Source organism: Molossus molossus, unplaced genomic scaffold (genome assembly GCF_014108415.1).
Source record: "Molossus molossus isolate mMolMol1 unplaced genomic scaffold, mMolMol1.p scaffold_m16_p_21, whole genome shotgun sequence".
NCBI classification, from domain to species: Eukaryota; Metazoa; Chordata; class Mammalia; order Chiroptera; family Molossidae; genus Molossus; species Molossus molossus.
The window spans coordinates 3,256,045-3,280,375 of NW_023425357.1; the positions used below are offsets into that span (position 1 = coordinate 3,256,045).

The following is a 24,331-nucleotide window of genomic DNA, read 5'->3' on the forward strand; positions in this document are numbered from 1 at the left end:
TTCTTTAAAAAAATTTTTTTTGTTATTGATTTTAGAGAAGAGTAAGGGAGAGGGACAGAGAGATAGAAACATTGATGAGAGAGAACATTGGTGGCCGCCTCCTGCATGCCCCCACGGGGGATCGGGCCCACCACCTGGGCATGTGCCCTGACTGGGAATCCAACTGGTGACCTCTTGGTGCCTGGGTCCCTGCTCAACCACTGGCCACACCAGCCAAGTCTCTCATAACTTTTCTAGGCAGTCAGAGCAGAGCACCACTTGGCTCTCCTGTTGCTTCTTGTACTTAATGCCCTTCCTTAGCCTCACAGTCCCCAGCTTTCATAAACACTCTCCAAAGCACCGGGACTTGCGTTGTGAAATCTTTCCTGCACCTAGTCAGGATCCCACACACTACCGGCCAGCCGGAGGCAGACCTGCTCTGGGCCAATCCCTGCCGAGTAACAGCTCACAGGGGACTTTGCAGGTGTGATTAGGTTCAGTTTGTTGAGATGGGCCTTGACCCTGGGGGACCCAGGGGGACTCCATGTCATCACAAAGTCCTTAGGAGGGAAAAACGGAGGCAGACAGAGCCAAAGACATGTGCCAAAAAAGCTGCAGACAGAATAATGTGACCTCTGACTGTTGAGATAGAAGAGCATGACAAGGTGCAGGACATAGGCAGTGTGTGAAGCTTGAAAGACAGAGAAATAAGTTTTGATGTTCAGAAAGGAAAAATGATAAATCTGTGTTGCTTTAACCCAATAACTTGTGCTTATTTTTTATGACCACCACAGAAAATGAATACACAGGATCTCTCTCTCTCTCTCTCTCTCTCTCTCTCCCTATCTTTCCTCACTCAGATATTTGCAAACTCAGGGGTTGAATCTGTGTGGTTCAGGTTGTATTTCTGGGCCAGGCACACTGCAAATCCTCATGGAATACGGGCTGATGGTTGGGACAAAAAGGTGCTCAGGCCACTGGGACAGAAGATTATGAGTAAAATAGGGACCCAGATGTAGTCACAGATGTTTGCAGAGGTTGGTGCCTGCTCCAGACTCTGCATTGTGGAAGTGAGAGGCAGGCTCCCATGGAGAAGCTGTTCCCTTCCTGTGGGGCTGCTGACGTCACCACCCCATGACGGGGAGGGCCAGTGTCTGATGGCCACACCCTCTGTGTCTGTCTCTGCTGAGGGCACTGCAGTCCCCTCCATCTGCACAGCCAGGAACAGAGAGGAGACGCAATGACCAGCACCTTCACAGCCTTGGTCTGGCTTGGTGAGATGTGCAGAGGGGAGGGGAGCCCTGGCCTGGGAAGGACCCCACCCCACCCTCAGGCCCTGGTCAGGGAGGGACCCCAGGGCTTGGGAGGCTCTCAGGAAAAAAGATTGTGCTCCACATTCAAGGCCAAATTTCTCACACCAACTCTCCTCCAGGACTGAGTGTGGGCCTGAGGACCCCAGTGCAGGCAGGTGAGTGTCCCCTTGTCCCTGGTCCACCCGTCACTGGGGACATGGGGCCACACCCTGGGCAGCTGGGGGTGGAGAATTGCAGTTCTGGTTAATGGATGTGGACATGTGGGAGGTTTGGGGCTGAGAGCTGGAACTGGGGGTGGGGATGTCTTCTGACCCAGCCTCTGGTTTCCTTCCAGGGACTCTCCTGAAACCGACCCTCTGGGCGGAGCCAGGCTCTGTGAACCCCTGGGGGACACCTGTGACCATCTGGTGTCAGGCCACCCTGGGGGTCAAGGAGTTTCGTCTACATAAGTCTGGATTATCAGGGACATGGAATGGGCAGTACCCACTGGAGCTTAAAGACAAGGCCAAGTTCTCCGTAACATACATGACAGATCAACATGCAGGCATATATACCTGTGTCTACCTCAGCACCTCTGGCTGGTCAGAGCCCAGTAAGCCATTGAAGGTGGTGGTGACAGGTGAGGGGACACTCACGGGTCCCAGCTTCAGGCTCTGCCCTCAGGAAGGGGGCTTCTCTCAGGGCCTCTGCCCTCTCACAGCCCAGCCCTGGGGTACAGAGGAAGGTGTGAGCCCATTTAACATGCTATCTCCTCCCCTCCTAGAATTCTACCGCAAACCCAGCCTCTCAGCCCTGCCCAGTCCTGTCGTGACCTCAGAAGGGAACGTGACCCTCCAGTGTGGCTCAGGGCTGGGATTTGACAGGTTCATCCTGACTAAGGAAGGAGAACGCAGGCTCTCCTGGACCCTGGACTCACAACGACACACCACAGCACAGTCCCAGGCCCTGTTCCCTGTGGGCCCCGTGACCCCCAGCCAGAGGTGGACGTTCAGATGCTATGGCTCTTACAGGAACAGCCCCCAAGTGTGGTCACAGCCCAGTGACCCCCTGGAGCTCCTGGTCCCAGGTGAGTCCCATTATTTTCCCTTCCATGGATTGAGGCATCAGGCAGTGTTTTGGAATCTCTGCTGGGAGGGGAGCCCCCAGTGAGAGGTGGGGTCAGGGGAGCACAGGGCCTCCTGGGCAGAGACACAGAGAGACAGTGAGACCCGGGCCAGGCCAGGAGAAGGGGTTACTGGAGGAGCAGCCCCTGTACTCACGTCTGGTCTCTCAGGTGTGTCTGGGAAGCCCTCCCTCCCGGCCCAGCAGGGCCCCATCGTGGCCTCTGGACAGAACCTGACCCTCCAGTGTCGCTCTGATGTCGGCTATGACAGATTCGCTCTGTCCAAGGAGGGTGGACAGGACCTCCCCCAGAGCATTGTCCTGCAGCCCCAGGCTGGACTCTCTCTTGCCTACTTCCCCCTGGACACTGTGAGCACCTCCCATGGGGGCCGGTACAGATGCTACGGTGGACACAATCTCTCCTCCAAGTGGTCGGCACCCAGTGACCCCCTGGACATCCTGGTGACAGGTGAGGAGTCAGGGGTTCATTTAGGGACCAGACTCTGCATCGGTCCTGCTGGGGGTCACAGGTGGTCATGGCCAGAATGAAAGTGCAGGGCCCAGGGAGGGAGAGAGACAGAGAGATGGAGTGTGAGGGGAGAGGGGAGACTCAGAGAGAACAGAGACAGACAGGAGGGTCCTAGGAGAGAGGCCTGGTGACCCTCAGGTCCGAACAAGGTGGGCAGGCAGCCAGCCCTCATCCACCCTCCCTCTCTCTAGGACAGCTCTCTGACAGACCCTCCCTCTCGGTGCAGCCGGGCACCACGATAATTTCAGGACAGAAGGTGACTTTGCTGTGTCAGTCACAGACCCTGAAGGACACTTTCCTTCTGTCCAAGGAGGGGACAGCCGATCCCCTTCTGTGTCTTTAATCAAAGCACCGAGCTCATCAGTACCAGGCAGAGTTCTCCATGAGTCCTGTGACCTCCGCCCACGGGGGCACCTACAGGTGCTACAGCTCACTCAGCACCGCCCCCTACCTGCTGTCACAGCCCAGTGAGCCCCTGGAGCTGCGGGTCTCAGGTGAGGGGTCCCAGGCTCTGTCTTTCTGTGCTGTTGACTCAGGGTTCTTTCACCAGAAGAATTAGAGCTGAAAGGGAATGAGGGCTCTAGGTGCGGTCACCCAGGAGACATCTGCTCCTCAGAGCCCCTCCTAGCCCTGTTCAGAAACCCCCACTCAGTGGGGTCCAGAAGGTGCCAGGTGAATAGTGGGATGGTGTCAGGGAGCCACAAAGCAGATGTAGGTGGATTCTGAGTGAGCCCCAGACTCTCAGCCCTTCTATCTCCCCCCCCCGGTCCCTCTGGAACCCCAGTTGCTCCCCCACAGGGCCCATTTCCATAGATGATGAAACATTAGGTCCTCATTGCTCAGAGGAAGCACAGGCACCCCAGGGTGGTTCTAGTCCCTCAGAGAATCTAATGCCCCCCAGACACACAGGGCAGGATTGTGTCCCAGGGGGCTAGCAGGCAGGGAGAAATTTCAGGGAAGTCCGTGGACTCCAGAGCCTCGGAGGGTTTTCTCTTCCCCGACGGAGTCAGGACTGCAGGGGTAAGTGAGGCAGATGATGGGAGGGGTGCTCATGGCAGAGGAAGATATGGGGCCCAGGAGAAGCCAGGCTCACATAAGAAGAAGACAACCCGCACCCCTCTCCCCCAACTTTGACGTACGGTGTATGTGTGAAATTTGCTGGCAGGGGGTCTTCGTGCTCCCTGAGGTCATGATTTAGGTCCAGGTTCTCTGCCCAGAGCTCCAGGTCTCAGGGGAGCAGCCCTGGTCCTGTGCTGTCTGAGCTCTGACGTCTTCTCTGGGCTCATCCCCAGGAAGGTCTGACGTGGGGGCAATAACGTGAGCACTGGACAGTCCACAGAGAAGGGTCGTCTCCTGTAGGGGAGGAAACAGGGTCACCTCCCATACCTGGGACCCCCATCCCAAGAAGGACCTGCTGTGGGTGATGTTGGAGTTCCCCTGGACACTGTACTGTAGAGAAAACTGTTTCTCTTGTGTTCACCTGGAGGCCTCCATGCACTAGGTGCTCACCTGAGACTCGGGGAGATCAGGCTCAGATCATAGGGAACTCGGGGTCCTGCAGAGATTGTGTGAGAAGTTAAGCTCTGCCCCCTGCATTTTTTGCACATCCCTCTCTATTATAGCTCTTTTACTGAGAATTTTAGGCAATACTTGTGTACATAAATTTAAGTTACAGTCATTCCAGACTTTAAAACATGTATTCTACTCTTATTTTAGTTGAGACTATATTACATTTATACATTTATTATGAAGAATAACTTTTTGTTTGTATGAAGTTTTGTATAAAAAAAGCCTCAGAGGGTTCATTTTTAACTTCAGGCACATTTTGAAATTTTGTTCATAAAATTGCCCCTAGTTATAGCTCAAGAATTGTTCAAGTCCTACATATGTGCATGTATGTACATTTGAGATCAACCCATGGATGCTAGGTCCTCAGCTGTTGTAAAATCATAAACTCTCCTATCCAGAAGGCTTAGCTTCTGTAGTTCAGTATCCCATAATGAGCTGAGACATTTCAAGAACTCTTTATTTTCTGCTATGAGAGACCGTATTTCTCACCAATCCTGAATTCTCTAGCAAAACCAAGCTGTGTTCCGCAGTCTAATCTCCAAAGGCACAGGAGTCGGAAAGAACCTGTGACAACTGACAGGGTCCTTCTCTAGCAGAGAAAGGGTTCCTGAGGGACTGGTAGCAGACACGTCATGAGAAGTGGGAGGGTTCTGGGGACCACAGGTGTAAGTGGCATCAACCCCTCACACAGCCCCACTTCTTTGTGGTTCTCAGGAGCATCGGCACCATCAGCCCATCACAGGACACTTCAAAGTCACATTTATGTGGGTCGATGCAGATGCTTGTGACCTTTCAAGGTTTTGTGGGTGACCTGGGTGGACATCCAGTACTCTGGGATGACTTATGCCTGCCCTGACCTCTTTGACCTCTTTGTTCACAATTCCCAGCCTCCCACCCCCTAGACTACACAGTGGAGAACCTCATCCGGTTGGTTGTGGCCGGCTTGGTCCTGGTGGTGCTCGGGGTGCTGCTGTTTGAGGCTCGAAACAGCCAGACAAGGACCCACCAGGCGACTGGGGTATAAACACCAGAGGAAACAACGCACCTTCATAGAGGGTCGCCTTGGAAATGAATCTCATGTGCCCAGAAGGCTCTGGAAGAGAATCTGGGACCTATGCGGTGTGACCTGTGTGCAGCTCACTGCAGGGGGAGCAGTCATTGTCCACGTGCAGGGAGAATGTCTGGTACCTTTTCCTTTAAACTGTGTACACTTCCTTCCCCACCATTGCTGAGTCCACTGATGGGTCCTGACTTTCCCCCTTATGAGAGAATGGACATTTGTCTCACTTGGCTGATTTGGGTCCACACCTCCTACACCTTCATGGAATAGGTTTTCCATGACTTCTAATCACACAAACTTTGATGGACCTACAGAATTTCCATCTGCTCAGTTCAGAGCCATCCATTCTAATCAATCTATAGGTGTATAAGCAAGATCTATCCCACAGGAGATAAATCATAATCATGGTTTAGAGCCCTCTCTGAACTCCACCCACCCTTTGCTTTCCCTCAGATGCACCCTGTGTACTTTCCTCAGAAATCTGATCTCTTGGAATCAAGACTTTACTGTTTGAAGGGCTCCGCTGGGCTGTGCTGCCTCTGAAACCCATTGTTCTAAATACCATGCAGTGTACCGATGTGTGTTATAGAGTGTACACCTCACACCTGTAGAAGTCTATTATGCAATGGCACCCCAATAAAGTTAATGAGCACAACCCCGGTTCTTGGCATTTGCATTTCTCTGGTATATATGGTTCCTTTATGGCCAACTTCAAGGTGTTCATGTTGTTACCAGACAGGGACCAGCCTGGACTGTGTCTGCCTCAATCTGGCCTGTCGTGTGTGGGTTCTGGACTTTGTGTAGGAGACACTTCACAATATGAGTCCCGGTGATTGTGAGAGTACGTTTGTGAAATCTGGGGACCGGGAAGCAAGGGGAGGACATCGGTTAGAAGCAGCAGCAGAAGACAGCCTGGGTGGTGCTCTGCTTTGGCTCCCTAGAATCTTTGTAGGAATGCGGGGAGCCAAGGTGGGTCTGCTTTGCTCCCTGGGAATTCAGAGGGAAAGGGGTCCTTGGAGGCTGGTTCAGGGGATTCGCCTGGACAGGCTGCCACTTCCCACGGCTCCTTTGGTTGCAAGTGTGGTGGGGATCCTGAGAGTCTAGGAAGGAGTACAAATAGTGTGCCTGAACAGGGTCAAGGGCATGGTCTAGAGCAAGCTCACATTGAGTCCTCTTCCTGAGGGCTTTTTCCCTCTTCACTCACAATTACATTCACGAGTGCATTTCCTCTTGTCTTTAGTGTTGTTTTGTGTTTGAAAGTCAGCTCCTATCAATTTCCTCCACTTGCCATAGATATCAAGACACACATTTCATTTATATGTTCATGTTCCTAACACTTCCTGTTCCCTCTGTTTCTCTGCAAAATTTTCAATCCTTGGCCCCTGGGACTGTTGGTAGTCATCATCCTCAGTGATTGCCTCCTGAAAATCACAACATCCATTGGTCTCCCTTTCTCTGTTCTCCACGTATCCAAATTTTCTAATTCCAGTCTCTCTGTATTGTCTCCTACAAACTTTCCTCGGTGTTGTCATCGGATGCATTGCTGTGTCTTCAGCTGTGTCTTCTCTGTGGTGAAGAACTATTTTGAGACTGTTACATCAAATTATGTTTTTATCTTTATTACTTTTTTCTATGATATTTGTGTAATTCATTTATAAAATTCTCTCCGCCTTTATAAATATAAGCCCTGTGACTGTTGTAATAATTCAAATTTATCCTTCATATTCTAAGACATTTCAACAGCCTTAAATTAAAATAAGTTTTCTGTGGCTCCGTGGTTGAGTGTTGACCCATGCACCAAGACGTTGCTGGTTTGATTTGCAGTCAGGGCACATGCCCAGGATATAGGCCCAATATCCAGTGGGTACCATGTAGGAGGCAGCCAATCGATGTTCTCTCTCATTAGTGTTTTTATATCTCTGTTTCTCTCCTTTCTTTTCTCTCTAAAATTCAAGGAAAAACAATTAAAGTAAGTTTCCTGTATTCTTAGTATTCTGTTTTCTCAGATGTGATTACCCCCACTAAGGACTCTGTGGGTAGGTTTGTTAGCAGTATTTGTTGTAAGTAGGAGCACTCGTTGATATCCATTCCTGTTGTGCTCCCATTTCCCACATGCCCGATTCTCCGAAGGGTTTTTGATGTCGTGGTCTGAAGGAGATGCAGAGGTGCAGCATTCGCTCTCCAAATGCGGCATCTGACTGTGATGTTCCCGATAGGGATGGCTCCTACGTGTGCTTGACACTCCCACCTGGACAAATACCCATGTTGCACTAGACCGATTGAATTTTCTCTCTCTCTCTCTCTCTCTCTCTCTCTCTCTCTCTCTCACACACACACACACACACACACACACACACACACACACAGCTCAGTGCTGATCGTGGGTGGGTTCAGTGGATGGAGATACTCCAAGGCCCATTCCCAACATGAGAGAGGGGGCAGTCCTGTTTAAATACCTTGTCTCAAATTCCTTCCCTGCTTGGGAGGTGGGGTCCCTCTGTTGTCCACACAGAGGTGTAAAACTCCACTCAGATGGCCACTGGCTGGCACTCATGGTCACTCTTTTTGACCTCTTTTTTCTTTCAATCCTCACCCAAGGATATTTTTCCATTTATCTTCAGATAGAGTGGGGGGAGAGAGAGAGAGAGAGAGAGAGAGAGAGAGAGAGAGAGAGAGAGAGAGAGAAATGTCAGTGTGAGAGATTCATCGATTGATTGCGTTCTACAAGAATGTGACCAGGGCCAGGGAGAAACAACAATTGAGATACATGACCTTGATTGGAATCGAACCCATGACTCTTTGGTCCACGGGCCAACACTCTAACTCCTGAGCCAAATGGGCCAGGGCTCCCCTTTGACCTATTTTATTTGTTTGGTTTCCTCTCAATTTGGAGAACTTTCATTTCTTTTTGTCTGTATTGACTGTGACTATGATACCGTTGAAATGAACTAGTTATTAATAATGGGAAAGGAGCCAGAGGGGGAAGCCAGACATTACGGGCACACCCTCTGGGCAGCTTCACCAGGAAGCTGCGGTTTTGCTCTCCCCTGGGAACTGGTCCTCCTGCAGACTACCCAGTGGGGGAGGGTCTCGTCGGAGTGTGAGGTGGGCTCACTCACTGTCACGTTGGAGTGGCAGAGAAGGTGTTTGCTGTGAGTCGAATCTGGGAACAGAGGTCCTTGGCCTTACTGGGCACAGCCAATGGAAGCCCGTGAAAACTTGGGAATACATATTCCCCTAGACAATGCAATTCCCTCTCTGGGGTCTCTGGGTCCTTTGGCTTTGCTCCTCCTGCCTGTGTTCCCTTTGTGAGGCGGACCCTGCTGACCCCACACTCAAAGCACAGATGGACTGCAGCTGGAAACACAAGTCAAGCTGGCCTGATGCTACAGTGGACAGTGGAGACACGGAGTGGGACGTCTGGACGCTGGCTGCGATCTCAACCCTGCTGGAAGCAAAATGGGACCTCTTCCTTGACAGGCAGGCGGGAGAGGGAGCCTGGAGACTCAGGGGTGTCATTCCACAGAAATAAACCTTTCTGTAATACCTTATCCTCCTCCCTTGGGGACCTCCAGATATCCTGCTCCAGCAGCACCCCAAGAATCCTACTTCCACCAATGACCGCTACATGTTCTAGAAATATTATAAACAGCATTTTCCAGTGGTAGGGATGGATTTGAGATCTTGAGTGGATACATCTGTTGTCTAATCTGATTGTGATGTAAAATACATCGATCTTGTATGTCTCATCTCACACAACTTAATCAGGTCTGGAAATTAGCAAGGATTTTGCCCTCCCTTGTCCTGGACACCACAGATCCCACCACATGCTGAGGACTGGGGTTCATGACAACCTGCTACACCTGAGAAACGTGAACCTCAGAGATTGGACATCGCTGCTCAAGGTCACACAGACAAGGAAGGATCGTAAAATATTTAAATATCAGCCGTGTTCCCAACATGAGAACACCAAGCCCCTCACTGACCCCTGAAGCCAAAGAGAGGTCCAGAGGAGGGGGGCACAGCTCTGCTTCGGAACAGGGAACCGTGGAGGAAGAACGAGTCGCGACCTTACCCCCAGGAAACTGGGGTGGATGCTGTTCCAGGAAAAGAAGAAGTTAATGGAGGGCGTGGATAGACACCTCCCACTCTGGGCCACAGAGGGTTGTCTTTCATTTCCTCATTTCCCTGCATTTCTCCTCTGTGCTGATTGTCAGAGGGACACTCGCCTGCCCTGCTCAGTTCCAGGGTGAACGTGTCTCTGCTGCTCTGAGCTCTGCCCGCCACAGGAACCCACGTCTTCCTGAAGCATCTGCAGGGATTTGAGTCCATGGTGAGGACCCCGCAGGGAGGGGTGATGGACGGGCTGAAGATGCAGGGGACCCCATGGAGGAGGCTCTGAGAAGGAAGGACGTGCCCTGGGTCACCTCACTCGCAAGGGGCATCTTCAGAAAGCTATGTGTCTATTTGCTGCTTTATCATAAAAGTGCGAGCCAGGCCGAAGAAGAGAGGCTGTTCTCTCACCTGAAGGCTGCCGATGTGACAACCCGTGACCAGCATGAGCGACCTACAAATGACCACAGTCGGTGGTTTGTCTGGCATCCTTCTGGCTCCGTGGTCCCTTCCATCTGCACAGCTGACCCCAGAGGGACAGGACGTCATGACCCCCACACTCGCCGCCCTGCTCTGCCTGGGTGAGATGTGATGGGGGAGGGGAAGCCCTGTTCTGTCAGAAGTTCCTGAATCTCAGCAGGCTCACAGGAAGGAGGGTTCCTGTCAGGGGTCAGGACGAACCTCTCACAGGGACTCTCTTCCAGGGCTGAGCGTGGGCCTGAGGACCAGAGTGCAGGCAGGTGAGTCTGTCCCCAGGTGTCCCAGGTCCCACTACTTTCTGGGAACAAGGCACAGCTCCTCGGGCATAGCTGGGGAAGGAAGACAGCAGACCTGTCTGACAGATGGGCACATGGAGGACTGAGAGCTAGAACCTGGGGGTGGGAATGTCTTAGGACCCAGCCTCTGATTCCTACCAGGGCCCCTCTCTAAACCTACCATCTGGGCTGAGCCAGGATCTGTGATTCCCCCAGGGGCTGGGAGTTGGGGAGGGATTTCAGGGGAACCACAGGGCTCCAGAGTCTCTGAGGGTTCACTCTTCACCCCATGGTTGATAAGGGTTTTGTCATGAGGGGTTCAGGCCCCTCAGACATGCTGACTTGGATGCGCCCTTCCCCTGTCTGGTCCTCAGGGTCCCCAAGTGTAAAAGGAGAGATTCATGGCCCAGAGCTTAGATTTCCTTTCAGTTCTGGTTCTGACCTCCTGGGGGAGGGGACCTCACAGAGACACCCAGGACATGGTGTGGGGACTGTCTGCTCTGCAGCAGTGATGGTGACATGCACAGGGAGGGGCAGGCAGGACAAGGGTCTGGGGCATCCAGGTCCTTTCCCTCAGCCCAGGCTCAGCTCAGAGGAGAGAGGGCTGGAGTCAGACCTGGTTCAGTTCCCAGCTCTGCTGCTCCTCCGGGGGGTCAGGTGGTCCCTTCCCTTCCCTGAGTGTTGGGTCATGTCTGTCCATCCCTGGTCCCCTCCTGCTCACAGGCTGCTGTCAGATCAGGTGACATAAGGGGGCCCGCAGAGCTCAGGAAGGCAGAGCCCCAGCCCAGCCCCACCTTCCCAAGGGGATGTCCAGGTCCTGCAGGGTGGACATAGATTCTGGGAGAGAAACGAATTCCACCCCACACCCCTATTGGTCTTGTGTCCCTGCTGTGCTGGGGGTGGGGAATAAGGAAGGACTCTCAGCTCAGATAAAATACGGATAGACCTCTTCAGATGAGAAGCCCAGAGCACAAAGTTCACATTTATCTGGGGCAGCATGAGGAGAGCACAGGGCACCCACAGTCCTGGGTTCCAGCCCCAGCCCTGCCCCATCCAGGCTGGGTGACCTGGAGCACATGACTCACCTCTCCGAGCCTCAGTGACCTGGGTGGTGGGTCAGCCATTCTTGGTGCATGACTTTGTGCAGGGAGAGGGTGATTGACAGACTCCTGCATGTGCCTCACACACAGTAGGTGCTCAGTAAATGACATCATTGGCTCATTCATGATGTGACTTATGTCCAAGGTCTCCCGTGGTACCTATCCATCCTGATTGGGGTCTCTATGGCCCTCATTTTGCTGCTCTTTCTCCTCCTCTTCCCCCTTCTCCGACACCAGCACCAGAGCAAAGGCAGGATGTCTTGTGAGCAGAGAATGGGGTGACTAGGTCTCAGAAGGAGGAACTCAGAGTACCTGCCACAGGAAAACCTAATCGATGGGGAAGGTCAGCTGAGAAAAAAAAAAGATTTCTCCAGAATCTCACATCAGGACATCGAAAGAGAAAACACTCCATGTCCGCACAGATATACAGATTAATTAATCTTTCATCGTTTTCAATCTCATGATCTGCGAAAGATACGCACAGTGTGTGTTAAGGTTTCCTTCTTTTCCCTGGTACTGCATCGGAGGGGTTTATATTTCTACCCTCCCAGGTCTGAGCCTGTCTTTCTTGACCAGCCCAGAGTGGGGCTGACCTCTAACCTCCTACAGGGGCTGAAAACCCAGAGCCGAAAAACAGAGGCCTGCAGATCAGGTTATTCCTGTCTCGAAAACCCCAGAGCCCACTGCCCATGGCCCTGCTCTGCTCCTAACTCCAGTCTCCTCCCCCAGCTCCATCCCAGCTGTGGACGCCCAGGAAGAGCCCCTCTGTGAGAGAAATAGACTGTTGCCCTAAGGGAGGGGGGTAGAGGGATTTGAGGAGATGATGGGGGAGGATTAGGCTGGGAGGGTGTGAGGGTCAGGCGTGAGAAGGACTGAAATCCACACTGGATGACCTGGCACCTCACCCCACCCCTATGTTAGTGGCCCATCTGGGAGCAGGCTGGGTGTATAGCTCTGTGACCTCATGACTCCTTCTCTGTGGTCCCTTTGCTGGCTCCTTGTCCTCTGTCTGACCCTGTGCAGCCCCAGGTAGCTGTTCACCTCTGTTACCTGTGGAAACATAAGCAAATCCTCGTCTCCATTGGAGGACTCCTTTCTCTAGTGACAGCACAGTAATATCCCGGAGTAGGAGATCCAAAGCTTTCGGTGAACTACTTAAATGAGTTACAGCAGCAGACTGGTCACGGGTTGCCATTGATTCAAAAAACTAAGGGTAAATAAGACTTTTTATATTTGTCTTTGAGGAGATTCTATTCCATCTCCCCCTTTTTGTTTTTGTCATTGTAGCTTCAAAGTGCAATTAGCCCGTTCGATGATACCCTGTCCCTGGCTGTTTAAAGAAATGCCAGTGATATGGCCAACGGAATAAGAGGTGGAAACATTCTGCAGTATTTTAGATACGTATGCTGGGGTATTATCCATTTTCAGGACTTGTGGCAGCCCCATGACAGCAAAACATTGCCACAAATGAGTGATAACAGCATCCGCCTTTTCAGAATTTAGGGGTGTTGCCCATTGGAAATGAGAGGCAGTGTCAAAAGTGTGATGGATATATTCAAGTTTCCCAAAGGGAGCATAGTACGTAACAACCATTTGCCATATCGGATTACTGGATAAGCCCCTAGGATGACATCCTGGAGGTGAAGAGGGTGCATTGAGAGGAGCATATCGCGTGCACTGGAGAACAATAGCCCTCGCCTGTTTTTGGGAAATGGAGTAACGTTTCTGTAAGCCAAGTGCATTGGTATGATGTGGGGCGTGCTCATGGAAGGCTTTCTGGATGTTGGCAATCAGTAGGGAATCAATAGCCTGATTGCCTAGGGCTAACGGTCCAGGTAAATTAGAGTGTGATTGAATATGAGTGATGTAAATAGGCTGTATTCTGTGAGATAAAACAAAGGTCAAGGAAGAGTTTCTGTAAAGGCTCTCTGATGAGGTGATAAATAAACCTGGGAAATTAAAGAAACAGTTAAGACAGCATATTGAGAATCACTGATAATGTTCAATCTGTCATTAGGCCAATTGTAGCATTAAGAGATTAGCATCTAACTCTCTTTGTTGTACAGAGGAATAAGGAGAATTCATGATTTGTTGATACTCAGTAGACCAATATCCTACCTTACCATTACTAGAGGTATCAGTAAAAATGTCAACCCTTGTACCGGTTGAGGGATGACAGCGTTAAAAGGCAGTACATGAATAAATGCTCATCATCACTAATCATCAGAGAGATGCAAATCAAAACAACAAAGAGGTCTCACCTCACACCTGTCAGAATGGCCGCCATCAACAAATCCTCAAACAACAAGTGTTGGCGAGGGTGTGGAGAAAAGGGGACTCTAGTGCACTGCTGATGGGAATGCAGACTGGTGCAGCCACTATGGAAAACAATATGGTGTTACCTCAAAAAAAAATTAAAAATTGAACTTCCATTTGACCCAGTGATCCCGCTTCTAGGAATATACCCTAAGAAGCCTTAAACACCAATCAGGAAGAATATATGTACCCTCATGTTTGTAGCAGCACTATTTACAATAGCTAAGATCTGGAAACAGCCCAAGTGTCCACCAGTAGACGAATGGATAATAAAGCTGTGGTACATATACACAATGGAGTACTATGCAGCTGTAAGAAAGAAAGATCTCTTATCCTTTGAGATGACATGGAGGGACCTGGAAAGTATCATCCTGAGTGAGGCAAGCCAAACAGAGAAAGACAAGTATCATATGATCTCACTTATTTGTGGAATATAATGAACATAACAGTCTGAGGAATGGGGTAGTTCCAGAGATGTGGAGGTGGGGTACAGACTGACAATTCCCTGAAGAGGGGATGGTGGGGGAGAGATAAACCACAGAACTTATATGCATGTATGCATGAACAATGGACATGGACAACAAACTGGGGACAGAGTGGGGAGGGAGAGAAAGGGGGGAATCAGTGGGGGGGAAAGGACAAACATCTGTAACAAAAATTAATTAATAAAAAAGAAAAAAAAGGCAGTACATGAGTAGTTTTTAAGAACATAAACTATTTAAAGGCAGGATAATGATTTTCAAATTGTCCTATATAATCTGCTTAAGCAATCTGCCATGTCTTATTAAATTCAAGACTTTGCAAAATTTGTTTATTAGTTAATTGAGTCGTGATCTCGTCAGGATCAAAACCCGAGATTTGCCGGCATCGATGTCGTCCTTTAGTAATCAAGGCCGCTATTTTGTCAATATTTGTGGTCAGTTTGTTAGGGAGAAATAGCCATTCTAAAATATCTTCCTCCTGTCCAAGGCAGGCAGAGGGGGAATGAGGTGTATGAAAAATGTATAAATGAAGAGGTTTGGAGGGATCATAGTATTGAATAGCGGCTTCGGAGATTCACTGTTCTACTGGTTGTAATTAGAATTCAGCCTCTGGTGTAAGAGTTCGAGGGCTACCCCGAGGTGAATTTCCCTCTAAGGTTGCCAATAGATTCTCCAAAGCATACGTAGGAATTCCTAGAGAAGGTCGAAGCCCATTGATGTCTCCCAATAGTTTTTGGAAATCATTTTAGTAGGTGCTGCCAAAAGAATATCATCCATATAATGATAAAGAAGGAGAGATGATAGATACTTTTCCCACAAAGGTTATAGGGCTCTATCTACAAATTCCTGACACATGGTAGGGCTATTTAACATTCCTTGAGGACCCTCCACTGGTATCGTTCAGTGGGTCTTCCATTATTATATTCAGGTATGGTGAAGGAAAGTTTTTCCTTATCTTGTTCCCGTAAGGGAATAGTCAAAAAGCAGTCTTTCAAGTCTATAACTAGGAAAGACCACCCTATAGGGATCATAGCAGTTGAGGGCGGGCCTGGTTGAAGTACCCCATAGGTTTAATCTATTTATTAATTTCTCGAAGGTCAATTGAAAACCTCCATTTGCCATTTTTCTTCTTAATCATGAACACTGGAGAATTCCAGGGTGAAGTAGAGGGCTCGATATGGCCTGCTTCTAATTGCTCTTCTATTAGAGTCTTTAAAGCCCCTAATTTTTCTTTTGGTAATGGCCATTGCTCAATCCATACTGGTGTCTGCGTAAGCCATTCCAGGGCTAAAGCGCGGGGCTTATGGGGAGCAGTGGCTACACGTTTAAAGTCTGAGATGGAAGAGGGTTATATCCCATTTTGAACATCATGTTCTTAACCTGGGGGGAAAGGCAAGGGATACTAAGGAACGCTCCTCCCAAAAGGTTAGTACTAATATCCCCCATGTAAAAAGAAACAGTAGCCTCTGGTCTTCAGGTCCCTCACCAATTAAAGGAGTCAGGCTCCGTCGAATTTCAGTTGCTTTTCCTAACCCAGATAATGTTGTATCTACTTGTTTTGTTGGCCACTCAGGAGGCCAAAGGGCAGAACTAATTACTGATATGTCAGCCCCGGTGTCCATAAACCTTCAAAAGATCGCGGATTTATTTTTAATCTCAAGGCAGGACGAGCATCGTTGATGAACGTTTCCCAGAAAACCTTTTCCCCTGTAATCCCAAATCCTCGCATCAGCTTGATGGGAGGAAAAGAAGCATATGGGAGTAATAATAGCTGAGCAATGCGATCACCCTCATGGACGGTCAGAGTGGTTAACACTCGAGCCATAATTAAAATTTTTCCAGCACAAACAATATCTATAACTCCTAGCTGGATAAGTAACCCTTTCATGGTGGAGCTGCTTTGGCTGATAATAAGCCCCACAGTGTGAGCAGGAATAGGACCATAAATGCCAGTAGACAGTTTATAAATTCCCCTTCCAGGGGAGAGGGTATATGTTTGACTGATTGCAAGGTCAGCAGCAGCACGACCTCTAGTTGTTGCTCTCAAATCTTTCACTGTTAAAAGTTGCTCTGCTGAGGTCACTTGTGAGCCAGGCCTTTGCTCATTGGATGTTGTTGAAATTGAGCATTAGGGGCAAAGCTTTGCCTAGTGAAGAGAAAGACTGAAAAAGGATCCTCAGGCAGTGCAGGAGGCCTTGGGGGGGTCCCTTTTCCTTTTTAGTGTCAAACAAAGAAGGCAAAGGAAAGTCATTATCATCCCATTTATGGCCTACCCCAGGTATGGCAAATGCATCACGGTATCTGGGTGGAGGAGGAGGAGGGAGCAGAGACATGGGAAACGCTTGAGGTAGCAAAGGAGCTGAGAGGTGAGCCCGAAATTGTCCCCAAAACTTCTTCATTAGATCAATCAACTCCTGCATTTGATTCTCCTCCTGTCCCAGAGACTCCTTATCGGAGGCGTTATCTAGGGGAGGAACCTCAGCATAGACTCTCTCCTCTCATTCTTTCTGACCTCTATTTCCTTTGTTCGGCTCTTCCTCCCCTTTCTCAGGATCTGTTTCTAACCATTGCAAAGCCTGCCTAATAGCATTGCAGAGTCACCACAGCTTTAAACCCACAGTTCGACCTTGCTGATGAGCGGTGCGTAACGCCTTGACAACCTGTTGCCACGCTCCAGAATTTAATTGTACCGTTTGCTGACAATGACACCGATAACATGTATCGTTTACAGGAACAAACAGTCTAGTCCATAGTTGCTCTTTCACTTCTATACCCGTAGAACGTAGTAGTCCCCGAATTAACTTACAATACTCTTGTTCAAGAGATGAGGAATTCGTCATGGTTAATTCTCCATTGATTCCGGAGGTCCTCTGTGGGTCATCGCTAACTACCCAAGAGCGTCCGGCTCTGGTTCCCTTCTCCCGTAGCTGCCCCACATTTGGTGCCACTTGTAGCGGTTGCTTTATAAGTTGAAGAAGGGAATGAACACAGAACACAAGACACACACAGACAGGACATGGCTGCAGCCCCGAGTGCTTGCAGCCGTTTATTTTTAAAGGCAAAAGTTTGGCAACCTGCCCTGCTTACTTAGCAGCTTTAGTGGACTTTGTTCCTCATTCTTTCCTTGAACCCTTTATCTGAATAACACAGTCCCTTGTCTGTTCACGTGCTGTTCTTAGTAAGAATGTTCCCAGAAAGGTCAGTGCGTGCAACTGCTCCTTCAGACTCCCTGTTTGCAGCACAGGAGCTCCTGAGCTCGTTTGCAAAGCTTCAGGCATGATCGTGGGAACACGATAAGGTTCAGCCTTTGGCAGCTGCCCTTAGTTGTCTTCAGGATGTGGGTCTCACTTTTGTGATGCTCAGAACTTCTTCACTGGCATCAAGCGGATAATTGACTGGAGGGTTTCAATAGTGGATCAGAAGACACTGTTTCAGTGTCACTGTCTGTCCACAAAACAGGCACGATGAAGACCCCTCAGGGAGGGATATATGCCCAGGTGAACTACTCATGATCAAGACTCAGACAAGGAATGGGTACCTCTACTTCCTCCCTGGATAGACAAGAGGAAGAGGAGCAACAGATGGATAGTCAGCTGGGCCCCATCCCCTTCAGACATTCAGGCTTCTTCCAACCCAACTATGTTTCATCCCTTTCACTCTCCCCCTGCTCCAGGCTGCTGCATCTGATGCCCCCCAGGATGTGACCTACTCTCAGCTGAACCTCTTGGCCCTCAGTCGGGACAAGTGCACCCCGTTTCTCCCCATCAGATGAGCACCCAGCAGAGCCCAGTGTGTATGCTGCTCTGGCCATTCCTTAGCCCAGGAAAGACCCAGACCCCACATTTCAGGAGGGGTCCTGCAGAGACCACAGAGGGCATAGGAGCTTCCCCCATGGACATTCAGCTAGTGACCCCGCCCACCCTGGAAACCAGACCTGGATCACTAGAAGCTCCTGGGGCCCTCTGAGAGTCCACTGATTCTGAAAATAAAGATACTTACTATCCCTACCATTTCAACAGTCTTTGCAATAATCAATGTGTACATTTAGAAATAAAACAGAAGTGAGATGAAACATACACATCCTGTATTATAGAAAGGTGCACTTAAATAGCCTACATAATCTTATTAACCAATGTCACTCCAATAAATTTAATAGATATTTTTAAATCAGAGAGAGAGAGAGAGAGAGAGAGAGACGGAAGTGAGAGAGTGCTTTAAACGAATGATAATGTAACTATTACACATTAAACCTATAAAATGGAAAATTAAGAACCACAAATTAAACCTGCTGGTGTGGCTCAGTAGATTGAGCATCTTCTCCTGGATTGAGAGGCCCTGGTTCGATTCCTGGTCTGGGCACATGCCCACATTGCAGGCTCGATCTCCAGTAGGGGGCGTATAGGAGGCAGCTGATGGAGGTTTCTCTCTTACATCAGTGTTTCTATCTCTCTCTCTCCTCTTTCTAAAAATATCAAAAAACATACTGAAACAAAAGGAAACATAAATGAATATATTAGCAAAGAAAAGGTGAATGCCCGGCCGGTGTGGCTCAGTGGTTGAACATCAATTCATGCACCAAAAGGTCACCAGTCAGAACACATGTCCAGGTTGTGGGTTCAATCCTCTGTGGGGGGCAGGCAGGAGACAGCCAATCGATGTTCTGTCTCATCAATGTTTTTATCTGTCTCTCCCTCTACCTTCCTTGCTCTAAAATCAATAAAGAAAATAAATATTTTTTTTAAAAGAAAGAACTGGTAAAGACATAGAAACAACCTAAGTGTCCTTCAATCAATGACAGAATAAAGAAGTGGTAATATATACAATGAGATATTATTTCACCATAAAAAAGTGAAATACTTCCATTTGCCACAACATGGATGGATCTTGAGACTATCATGCTAAGTGAAATGAGTCAGACAAAAAAAGGACAAGACCCATATAATTTCACTCATATGTGTGAAATCTGAAACACTGAATGGTCATGTATATTAGATATATTGTATCTATGATTAAAACTTTTCCTGCCAAATGAACTCAGTCTAGAAAGCTTCTTTGGTGAATGCTTTCAAACACTTAAGCATGTCTGAAATACACACACACACACACACACACACACACACACCCCCCAAACATACACAAGCTTCTCTTAGAATAGAGAAAAGAGGCATGTGCCCCAAACACACTTTATCAGGCTAGAAATAATCTGATACCAAACCAAACATGGAAGCAAACAAGTGGGAACATCACAGGAATCTCTCTCACATGAACCTAGGAATAGAGTCCTAAACAAAATATTCAAACAAGACTCATCAACATGTAAAAAGGATAATCTATCATGACCATGCTGGCATGTGTTTTCAGGAATGCATAGTGGGTTTTATATTAAAAAATTTTAATCAATAGAATTCATATGTTAAATGAAGAAATAAAAAAAGGGATCATATCAACAGATGCAAAGCTTTTCTTAAAAATAAAGCACTAGCCCTGGCCGGTGTGCCTTAGCACTTAGAGCATCAGCCCTCACGCCGAAGGGTTGCAGGTTTGATTCCTGGTCAAGGGCATGTACCTGGGTTGTAGGTTTGATTCCAAGCTCCAGTCAGGAGGCATGTGGGAGGCAACTGATCGATGCGTTTCTTTCATATTGATGTTTCTCTCTCTGTCTCAGTCTCTTTCTCTCTCTCTTTCTCCTCCTTTTTCTCCCTCTCTTCCTTCTACTGTCTCTAAAAACAACCCATGGAAAAGATATTTTTAGGTGAGGATTAACAACACTAACAAAAATACACTGCTAATTTATAATTCACAAACTCCCCAGAAATCAAAGGAAATTTTCTATCATTTATCAAAGCATCTTTGGGAATCTTTATTAAAAAAATAGTTTTTAAGGTTAAAAACTTGAAAGTATTTTTCCTGCAATTGATACTGTGACAAGAATATTCACTATGACCACTTCCATTCAGCACTGCAAGAACCAACCAATTAAGTAAAAGAAGGGGGGTGGATGATAAGGACTGAATGGATGGAATAAACTATCATTCACAGATTACAAATTATGTGCATAGAAAATTCAAAGTAATATAAATGTCTATGCTGAGTATATCATTAATATATAAAAATCATTTGCATTTCAGACTTCCAGTTTTAGACCAAGAGAAAATAGAGGTAAGTATCTAACAATCCCACCATTCCATAAAGCAGAATAAAGCTACTGGACATTGCATATACATCAAACATAAAAACACTTCAAAAAATAGAGAGAGGCAGTAGACACGCTAAGACTGTTAAGACTCCATGACACAGTGGTGTCAAAGGAGGCCACGTAAGGTACCTGGACTGTGTCTTCCACCTGGCAGTAACAGGTCAGTAGCCCAGCCGTGTGTCAGAAAATGCCTTCTATAATAGAAGATCCAGACACTCACAACACAATACACAACATGTCCAGGTTTCAATTTTTAAAAAGTAACTTGCTGTCATGAGAACCAAGAAAAATCTCATCTTGAGTGAGTAAAAACCATTAGTAACAGATGCTTAGCACCCAGATGACACAGACATTAGAATGATCTGACAAGGATTGTACATCAGCCATAATAAAAATTATTCATGAACAATTACAAACATGCTTAAAGAGAATCCATAAAAGAGAAAGTCTCAGCAAAGAAACAGAAGTTATGAAGAAGAACACAATGGAAATTTTACATCTCAAAAAAAAAATCAATAATATAAATAAAAGGCCCCATGGATGCATAAGCCCAACAGCAGAATGAAGAGGATAAAAGGAAAAAATGAGCCTGAGGAGAAAACAAGAGAAATTAGTCTGGAAAACAGGGAGGAAATAAACAGAGGAAGAAAACGAGGAGAACCTCAAGAACCTGTGGGGTGGTAAGAAAAGCTCAAACATCCATGTGGTCAAAGTCCTAGAAGCAGAGAGTGAGACTTATACTACTCAAGAAATAATGGCTGGAATTCCCCAAACCTGGCAATAGTCATAAGCCTACATATTCATGAACATGGGTGAAGCCAAGGAGGATGAATCCAAGGACATCCACACCTAGGCACATCATAAGCCAACTAAGTGAGAAAAGAGACAAAGAAGTTTCTTGAATGCATGAGACAAATGCTACATCACCTACAGAGGGAAAACCTACTTGAATGACAATGAGTTTCTCACCAGAAACTGGGGAGACAGGAGAGAAAAGATACAATTTCCTAGAGCTGTAAGAAAAGAACTGTCAACACTGAATTTTATAACTGGTGAAATTATTCTTCAGGAATAAAGGGGAAATAAAACATTCTCAGGTGAAGGAATAATGAAAGGATTTATCACAAACTGACCTCCCGTGAATGAATGGCCACAAAAAGTTCTTGCCCCGAAAGGAAATGATAAGAGGGGAATCTTGGAACAACAAGAAAGAAGAAAGAATGAAGGAAAGAGGGGAAATGTGGAGACTAGTACAGTGCCAAGGACAGAAAGTCACAACTGCCCAGTTATCCTTCCTCCATGAGCACTCGCCTCGTATCATGTCCAAATTGCAACGGAAACAAACAAACATGCAATATCATCCAATGATGTTTGAGAATATGTTGTTAACCTACTAACATCTTCAGAACTAAAAATAAAGTTTTCCATGAATACCCAGAGCTCACGTGGGGACAAGACTGTCTAAATATCATAAAGAACTGTGAAACCCTTGGAGTCATCAAGACAGCCCAAAAAAGCCATGCCCTAGGAGTTAGGAGTTAGGACAAACTAGCACTGAATATGTGTAATACGACGTTTTGGGGGATAGGCTGAACTACAAAGTGATTTGATTGACTTCCAATAAGGAGACAATAGATCAATGTATCTCTCTCTCTCTCTCTCTCTCTCTCTCTCTCAAAATGAATGAAAACATATTGTTGGATGAGTATTTTAAAAAATAATGATAATTATCTCACTTATTTGTGGAACATAATGAATATAACTGTCTGAGGAACAGGGTAAACTCAGAGACGTGGAATTAGGGTACAGACTGACAAACCTCAGAAGAGGGGGTGGGGGGAGGGAACAGATAAACCACAGAACTTATATGCATGTATGCATAACCAATTGATACGGACAACAAAGCTGGGGATGGGGTGGGTGGGATGGAGAGGAGGGTGTCAATGGGGGAAAAAAAGGAGAAACATCTATAACAAAAATAAATTAATAAAAAATTGTCCATGTTCATGCATACAAGCATGTAAGTTCTGTGGTTTATCTCTCCCCCATCACCCCCTAAAATAAAAATTAAAAATTAAAATGAACCCTTGTCAATTACAAATAGTTGGGTCTTATTTGTTGTTAATCCAGTCCTAAAATCTCTGCCATTTAACTGTGTTTTCCCCATTTACATTTAATGTAGTTATTGAGAAGGTTGTTGTCAGGTATCTCATTTTATTGTTTGTTTCTGGCTGTTACCTATATTATTTGCTCTTCAGTTTTCTCTTTTCTGCTGATTTATTTTGTTTGTTTTTTGGATGATTTTGTAGTGTTCCATTTTAATTTATCTACTGCTATTTTTGTTTGTATGTTGTTTCTGAATCGGCTGTTGTAGGTATTATAATATACACAGCTAGTTCCACAAACTCTACTTAGAGGTAGTATTTTACCTCTTCAAGGAAAATGCAGAAGGCTTACAACTGTGTAGATCCTTTTACCACCACTGTATGCTGTAGTTGTCATATGTATTATATCCACAAACATTAAACCCCAGCAGACAATGTTATTATTTTTGCTTTCAACAGCCATACATATTTTTTAAACTCAAGAAGAGAAAAATATGCTATTATATTAACTCACATATTTAAATATTTTTGTTCTTCTTTTATTCTTGAATTTCCAAGTGTCCCTCTAGAATTATTTCCTTTCTGCCTGAATAACTTATTATCTCTTCTCAGCAGGGCTGCTGGCAACAAATTTGCTCAGTGTTCCTTCCTCTAAGAATGACTTTATTTTGCTTCCATCCCAGAAGAATAGATCCAGAGAAATTCCAGCTTGATGTTTCTTGTCTCTTAGAACTTTACAACTTTGGACCCTGTGGTTTCTGATAGGAGATCTGTAATCATTCCAATTATGTTTTCTCTGTATGTAATGTGCCTATTTTTTTTCTCGGTGTTCTCAATTTTTTTCACTAGGTTGATGATGATCAGGATGTGTGTGGGCTTGGTTTTCAAAGACTGATAGCTGAGTTTTTTTGGACATGTAAATGTCTGACTTTCTACAAATTTGTGAAATGGTCAGCTATCTTTTTCTTCAAGTATGTTGTTCTCCGTTGATATTATTCTCCTTTGCTGGGAGATCAGTAACATACATTTTCTCACAGATCGCTGGGTCTGCCTGTGTTCATTTTAAAATCTGGGTTGCCTCACGGTGTGAGGAGGAGGCAGGGCACCGAAGGGGTAGCAATGACCCAGAGCATTGGATGAAGGAAGATGAAGAAAAAGATGGTTCTGACTTACAGAACAGGAAGTCAGGGAAGGGAAGTGTGTGGGGAGAGAAAATGCACAGCCCCAGTAGAGCCATGCTTTCTTCTGAGCAATGATGATCTTCTCAGCACCTCCCCAAGCTCCCCCTGCCCTGGGGTAGTCCTTCCGGTGACCACCTCACTGGCTCCTCCAGCACCAAGGAGAGAGGGAATAGACTCCATTTCTTTACTCCTGCACTTGACATCTGATCAGCGCCACTCCACTCCCCCCGACTGACAACTTCTGAACAGCAATCTCGACCCATCACAACACTCACGATGTCTTATCTGTATCAGCTCATCAGCCACTTTCTGGGTCCCCCAATGCAGACCCCACTTCTTTCCCTTCCGATATTCAAGTCTGTGAAGGATCAGGCTTGAGCGGAACTCACCAGCCCCAGCAAACAGGATTCTCCCTCCACAACCAAACTCACCAGGTAACCACAAACCTCCACCCCAAACCGAGCAATTTAAAAATTCTCTGCCTTCCCAGCTGCTCCCTCTCCCCATCCGAATGAACCTAGCCACCTCCTTT

At 47.1% G+C, this 24,331-nt stretch overlaps 1 protein-coding gene and 1 pseudogene across 1 annotated transcript in view; both read left to right on the forward strand.

Annotated features, from left to right (window-relative positions):
* Positions 1–1,122: 1,122 nt before the first annotated feature.
* On the forward strand, positions 1,123–5,746 carry LOC118639331 (annotated as a pseudogene).
* Positions 5,747–9,643: 3,897 nt separating this feature from the next.
* Positions 9,644–24,331, forward strand: part of LOC118639337 (leukocyte immunoglobulin-like receptor subfamily A member 2) — a 462,866-nt gene continuing 448,178 nt past the window's right edge. The window contains exons 1-2 of the mRNA XM_036275708.1: positions 9,644–10,245; positions 20,446–20,476. The gene's annotated coding sequence lies outside the window, so the exon portion shown is untranslated. The remainder of the gene's footprint in view (positions 10,246–20,445; positions 20,477–24,331) is intronic.